At 40.4% G+C, this 7,785-nt stretch overlaps 1 gene segment (V, D, J or C); it reads right to left on the minus strand.

Annotated features, from left to right (window-relative positions):
• The window catches only part of LOC115291320, an 18,674-nt gene that overhangs the window by 6,129 nt on the left and 4,760 nt on the right, over positions 1–7,785 (minus strand).

Consider the following 7,785-nt stretch of genomic DNA (forward strand, 5'->3'; position numbering starts at 1 on the left):
CTCTCTCTCTCTCTCTCTCTCTCTCTCTCTCTCTCTCTCTCTCGGCTTCTTCCTTTGCTATAACTGTGTCTTCCAATTCACCTATTTTCCTCTCTACTTCTATCCATAGAGTGGCACCTCCATTTTATTATTCACCTCATGTATAGCCTTTTGAAGGTCTCTAGTCTTCGTATCAATAGCTTCTCTGATGCCTTCTATGCTGTTTTCAAGTCCTGCAATTAATTTTATGACAATCGTTCTAAATTCTTGTTCAGTTATGTTGCTTGTGTTTGTTTTGAACAGTCGGTAGCTGTGATATCTTCCTGGAATTTCTATGGAGGAGAGCGCTTTCATTTCATTTTGGCTAGCTTTTTGTCTCTTGTCAGTTTTAAAACTCGTGCACTGTGTGCCTCTTAGCATTGCTCTACTAAAGGAGACTATATGAATGTCCAGGGTCTGTCGTTTCAGGAGATGTTCTTTTAACGGTGCCTCCTGGTGTCTCTTGTTATACCTCTGTTTAATTTATTTTCCTAAACAGTGATATTGGCGACTTTCCACTATGTGTGCTTTGGCTGTTTCTTGAGGTAGCCCTGAAAAGAAAACAGACAGACAAACACGCAGGGAACACAAGCACACACACACACACACACACACACACACACACACACACACAAATCAAGTAAACAGGCCAGCCAAAAGGGGAAAGAAAAAAGGAACAGGAAAGAAAAGAGGGGACAGGAATGGAACTAAGAAGGTGGGGTCAGCAACGGCCAGCGATAATGGACAGTCTGAGAGCATAATGCCTGTGAAGGGGGGATATAAGAATGAGATAAGGAAAAACTATCTGGATGGTAAGAATTGAATTAAGCACACAGGGCATAAATGTTGGTCTTTCCCAGACTCCAGAGGCAAAAGGGAGAAATGAAGGAAATAGTAAAATATGAAAGAGAAAACAAGGAAAAAAATCAAAAAATAAAACTACTAGGAAAAGAGAAAATTAAAAATAATTAAAATAGTAAGCAAAAGAGAGTAGCTCTACAGCACGAATTGGCATGGTGTGATAGTTCGGGTCTCAGGGGCTGCTCTCTGAGGTCCACCTTAGTGTTTGAGGGCTGAAAAACGGCGGCGCCCCAAGCCTTGTTCAGACCATGCATTGCCAGCCACTCTCCTGAGACCAACTTTCCTGTGGCATGGGCAGGTCAAATTGTTTTGGTTTTTTAAGTTCTGCCAGGTTTCTAAATCCTCGTCCAGGCACTTTAACAGTGCCGCCACAGTTAAAATGATCTCCCGCAGGCAGGCCGCTTTCTGGCCATGATTGAGTAGGGGAATTGTGGAGCCAGTTTTTCCCTGGCTCCAGCTGAAGTTGGCAGGCTGCCACGCCCAAAAGAGAACAAGCCCGCTGGGGGTGATGGATTTCTCCCTCTGCGCCCAGCATCTCAGTCCCAGGCCAAGGTCTCGCCTCACCAGAGATCATGCTATGAGTGTTTCAGTCTCTCCTTCTCTTTCCCTCGGCTCTCCACCCGGCTACACGACCAGCCCTTGTGTGTCCCCGCATGGTTCTGTGCAGCCTCTGGACTCAGGGCTCTCTGCAGGCCTGGCGACAAGTTTCTGGGCGCTTTCTCTCCCAGCTCTGCTTTGGGCCGGTGCTCCCTTCCCCAGAGTCTCTGGTCCCGGTTTGCACTCAATGAGGCATCCCTGGTGCTGGTATCAAAAAGGGCCTGTGCGCACACCCCCGTTCTTGGAGAACAGAAATTTGTGGCTTTTAATTCTTCTCAGGTTGATAATTGTGGGAGGGTGGAGGTGTACTTCTCGGCCATCTTGCCGCAGGCTCCAGTTACATCATCAAGTCCCCATGTTGTCAGACTAGACACTAGTTCAGAATAAGATGAGCATTACACCACTGCTTTTCCTGGGTCTTCAGCTTGTGATCATAGATCATGGAACTTCTCAACCTATCTAATCTTGTAATCCAATGTGCTTTGGGTTCTGTTCCTCAGGAAGAGATGATTTATTTCTAGTTTAGAGTAATTGACTACATTGCCATTTATTTAAAGTCCTGAGTAGCAAAGTGCCAAGAAGGAAGTGTCAAGTTGTTTGATTGGGACAATAGTTGAGTGAGGATGATGAGGACCTGTGGGATCCTGTGGTCCTAGCTGCACAGTCAGTGCATCTGGGACTCCTTTAATGTTTAGCTGTTTTTCCTTAGGATATCTGAGATTCAATCATGTTTAGGGACAGGAGTAAGCAAGTGCAAGCAACTGTGCCTTTTGTGCATGTTAGTGTAGTTTGCCTATGACAACAAGGTTTCTAATATAAAGATTGAATAGGTAAGGACAGAATCATGTGTCTCAAGAGGCTCCCTGGGGGAAATTACTGTGTGGAAAGGAAGCCCCAGATCCTGACATGAAACCTGCCTTTTACCTCCATCTGCACCTGCTCTAGAGAATACAACCTAGAATTGTGCAGAGTGTGCACCCCCCCTTTTATAGGCAGTTTTGTGTCTGGACTCACAATGACGTGCCTCACTGTGTCTCTTGCACAGAAATTAATGGCGGTGTCCTTGACTCTCAGATTATTCATCTGCAGAGAGATCATGTTCTTGGCATTGTCTCTGGAAATGGTGAATCGGCCCTTCATGGAGTCTGCACAGCTTGTGCTTCCACTACTACTAATATATGAAACCCACTCCAGCCCCTTCTCTAGAGCCTGGTGGACCCAGTGTATCCAGTATTTACTGAAGTCAAATCCGGAGGCTGCACAGGAGAGTCTCAGAGAGCCCCCAGGCTTCACTAGGCCTCCCCAGACTCCACCAGCTGCACCTCACACTGGACACCTGCAGACACAAGACATCCTGATCAGGAAGCTGTCACACATCCATGCTTCTCTCACTCATATCCACTCACATACTCAGTGTCTCGTGTTCGCCAGGAATTACTTTTTCTAAACAGAAACAAGGAAAACCCAGCCAAGCACAAACTCCATAGTGAGATGTCTGTGTCCTGTCCTGATCACAGAATGGGAACACCTGTGACTCCCGGGGCTGGGGCTCCTCTCCCAGCTGTAGGGTCCTGGCTGGGCTGGTTTAATCATCACAGAAAGGGCCCTATTTGCCACCCTTTGACTATATATCAAACTTTAGAGTTAGATTTGATTCTTTAAAAGTGAACGACAGGGCTGGGGGGCACTTCTAGGTCAATTTGTGTAGATGGCACTGTGACAGTATGAAGAATTCTAATCTGTGAACAGTTATATTTGCAGACACGTGCGTATTTTTACTTGTCTTTCATCAAATTAGGTCATTTGCACTATACAAGTATTTTATACTCTTTCTTATTTTTATTTTACACACACATCACCCCCTTCCTCTTTCCCCTCTCCCCTCAACCCTGTTTGTTCTCAGTATTGAAGAGTCTTTTATGGTTTGCCTCCTTCCCCTCTTCAATTATTTCTCCCACCTTTCCCTCCCCCATGGTCCTCTGTTAAGTTTCTTTTGTTAAACTTATGAGTGAAAACATATGGTATCTCTCCTTCTCTGCCTGACTTATTTCACTTAGCATGTCGGCCTCAGTTCCGTCCACATTGCTATGAATGGCCAAATTTCATTCTTTCTCATTGTCATGTAGTATTTCGTTGTATATTTAAGCCACATCTTCTTGATCCATTCATCAGTTGATGGACATTTGGGCTCTTTCCATGATTTGGCTATTGTTGAAAATGCCGCTATGAATATTGGGGTACATGTGTCCCTATGCATCAACACTCCTGTATCCCTTGGGTAAAGCCCCAGCAGTGCTATTGCTACATCCTAGGAGAGTTCTCTTGATAGTTTTTTGAGGAACCTCCACACTGTTTTCCAGAGCAGCTATACCAGTTTATATTCCCACCAACAGTGTAGGAGGGTGCCCATTTACTCCACATCCTCACCAACATCTATAGTCCCTTGATTCGTTCATTTGAGCCCCTCTGACTGGCATGAATTGGTGTTTCATTGAGGTTTTGATTTCTATTTCCCTGATGATGAGTCATGTTGCAAATTTTTTCATGTGTCTTTTTGCCATGTGGATGTCTTCCTTGGAAAAGTGTCTATTCATGTCTTTTGCCCATTTCTTCATTGGATTATTTGTTTTTTGGGTGTTGAGTTTGATAAGTTCTTTTTTTGTTGTTGTTTTTGTTGTTCTTTTTGAGACAGAGAGACAGTGTGTGAACAGAGAAAGGGCAGAGAGTGAAGGAGACACAGACTCTGAAGCAGGCTTCAGTCTCTGAGCAGCCAGCACAGAGCTCGATGTGGGGCTCCAACCTATGAACTGCGAGATCATGACCTGAGCCAACATTGTCTGCTTAAATGACTGAGCCACCCAGGTGGCCCAATAAGTTCTTTATAGATTTGGGGTACTAACCCTTTATCTCATATGTCATTTACAAATATCTTCTCCCATTTTGTCAGTTGTCTTTCAGTTTTGTTTATTGTTTCTTTGCTGTGCAGATGAGGTTCCACTGGTTCGTTATTGCTTTTGTTCCCTTGCCTCTGGAGACATGTCTAGTAAGGAGTTGCTGTGGCCAAGGTCAAAGAGGTTGCTGCCTGTGTTCTTCTCTAAGATTTCAATGGTTTCCTGTCTCACATTTAGGTCTTTCATCCACTTTGAATTTATTTTTGTGTAGGTTGTATGACAGTGATCCAATTTCATTCCAGTTTTATGTTGCTGTCCAGTTTTCCCAACACCATTTTTTGAAGGCACTGTGTTCTTTTACGTTTGATATTTCCTGCTTTGTTGAAGATTAGGTACCATGTAGTTATGCATCCATTTCTGGGTTTTCTAATCTGTTCTATTAATCTTTGTTCCTACTTTTGTCCCAGTACCATCCTGTCTTGATGACTACTTTTAACATTGCAACATAGCATGAAATCCAGACTTGTGATGCTTCTGGATTTTTCTTTTTCAGGATTGCTTTGGGTATTCGGGGTCTTTTGTGGTTCAATGATAATTTTAGAATTATTTATTTTATCTCTGTGAAGAAAGCTGGAATTGCTTGATAGGGATTGCATTGAATATGTAGATTGCTTTGGGTAGTATTGACATTTTAACAATGTTTTTTTATTCTTTCAATCCATGTGCATGGAATATTTTTCCATGTCTTTATGTTTTCTTCAATTTCCTCTATAATGTCCTAGAGTTTTTAGAGTCAGATCCTTTAACTCTTTAGCTACGTTTATTCCTAGGTATCTATCTTATGGTTCTTGGTGTAATTGTAAATGGGATCAATTCCTTGATTTCTCTTTCTCTTCCTTCTTTATTTGTGTATAGAGATGCAACAAATTTCTGTATGTTGACTTTTTATACTGTAACTTTATTGGTTGTATCAGTTCAAGTGGTATTTTTGGTGGATTCTTTCAGATTTTCTCTATATAGTAAAAAATTCAACTCCAAAACATAATAATCCTATTAAAAACTGGGCAGAGGACATGAGTAGACATATTTTTTTTCCAAATAAGACATACAGATGGTCAATAAACACATGAAAATATGCTCAACAGGGAAATATAAATCAAAACTACAATGAAATATCAACTCACACATGTCAGAACAGCTTAACTCAACAATGCAAGAAATAACAGGTTTTGGCGAGAATTCAGAGAATGAGGAGGGCTTTTGCATTGCTGGGGGGAATGCAAACAGGTGCAGCCACTCTGGAAACCAGTATGGAGGTTCCTCAAACAGCTAAGAATATAACTGCCTTTTGATTGAGCAATTGCACTACTAGGTATTTACCCAAAGAATACAAAAATACTAATCTAAAGGGAATTGTAGCTCTATGTTTATAGCAGCCCTATTGAAAACAGCCCAGCTATGGAAACAGCCCAAGTATGCATTGATTGATGAACAAGTAAAGAATATGTAGAATATTGGTAGATAAAGGTATGTAGATGTCAGCCTCGGTTTCTTTCATCTGTGTTTTACAGTTTTCAGAGTATAGATGCTTTAACTCTTTAGGTATCCTATTATTTCTGGTGCAACGTAAACAGGGTAGATGTATGTTAATTAGAATGATAAGAGTAGGCATCCCTGTCATGCTCCTGACAGTAGAAGAAAGGCACTTTTCCCCCCACTAAGGATGATATTTGCTGTGGGGTATTCATATATGGACTTTATGATGTCGAGGTGTTTCCTCTATCCCTTGTTGAAAGTTTATATCAAGAATGGATGCTGTACCTTGTCAACTTATTTTTGCATCCATTGAGAGGATCATATGGTTCTTATCCTTTCTCTTAGTGATGTGATGTATTACATCGATTGATATGTGAATATTGAACCACCCTTACAGCCAAGGAATAAATCCCACTTGATCGTGGTAAATGATACTTTTAATATATTGTTGGATTCGATTTTGCAAGTATTTTCTTGAGAATTGTTGCATGCATGTTCATTAGGGCTATTAGCATGTAAGTCTTCTTTTAGTGGGGCTTAATTGGATTGGAAACCATGTTCATACTGGCCTTGTAGAATGAGTTTGGAAGTGTTCTTTTCATTTCTTATTTTCGAACAGTTTGGGGATACTAGAATATTCTAACCACTTAAATAGAATATTTACACTCTTCTTTAAGTATCTGGTAGAATTCACCTGTAAAGCCATCTAACACTGGACTTTTTTGTGTGTCATATTTTTGGTGACTGATTCAATTTCTTTGCTTATTATCAGTCTGATCAGATTTTCTATTTCCTCCTATTTCAATTTGGGTAGTCTATGTTATTCTAGTAATTTTTCCATTTCTTCCAGATTGCCCAATTTGTTGGCATATAAATTTCCATAATATTTTCTTATAATTGTATTTCTGTGGTGTTAGTTGTGATCTCTCCTCTCAAATCTGTGATTGTATTTTCTTGAGTCCTTTCTCTTTTGTTTTTGCTAAGTCTGCCCTTGGTTTATTATTTTTTAAATTCTTCCAAAAAGCAGCTTATAGTTTCATAGATCTTTTCTACTGTTTTTGTTTGTTTTTATATAATTTAGTTATATTTTTTGAAAATTAATGTATTTAATTTTTTCTTTTTATTTATTTATTTTTAATACTTTATTGTCAAATTGATTTCCATACAACACCCAGTGCTCTTCCCCATAAGTGCCCTCGTCCTGCTCTAATCTTTTTTATTTACCTGCTCCTTCTGGCTTTAGGGTTCATTTGCTGTTCATTTTCTATCTCCTTTCATTGTAAAGGGGTTAAGTCTTTGAGATTTTTCCAGTTTGTTGAGTTTGTTCTGAATTGCCACATACATTTCTCTTCCAACCGCTTTTGCTGCATCCAGATGGTTTGTCATCAACATGTTTTCATTTTCATTTGATTCGGTGTATTTTTATTGCTTCATTAATTTCCTGTATATCTCATTAATTATTTACTGCAATGTTCTTTAACCTCCATGTATTACTGGCGTTTCCAACATTTTTCTTGTGGTTGACTTCAAGTTTCATAGTGTTGTGGTATGAAAATATGCAGGTATGATCTCAATCTATTTGTACTTGTAGAGGGATGATTTGTTACATAATATGTAACAAATCTATTCAGGAGAAAGTTCCATCTGCATTAAAAAAGAATGCCTATTCTGCTGCAGTAGGATGGAATGTACTGTATATATCTGTTAAGTCGATTTGGTCTAGCGTGTCTTTTTTTTCTTTTACACTTTATTGTCAAGTTGATGTCCATATAACACCGAGTGCTCATCCCCACAGGTGCCGTCCTCCATGCCCATCACCCCCACCCCTTCTACCTCTCCCCCTTCAGCCCTCAGTTTGTTCTCAGCATTCAAGAGTCTCTTA

Source organism: Suricata suricatta, chromosome 5 (genome assembly GCF_006229205.1).
Source record: "Suricata suricatta isolate VVHF042 chromosome 5, meerkat_22Aug2017_6uvM2_HiC, whole genome shotgun sequence".
Classification (NCBI taxonomy): domain Eukaryota; kingdom Metazoa; phylum Chordata; class Mammalia; order Carnivora; family Herpestidae; genus Suricata; species Suricata suricatta.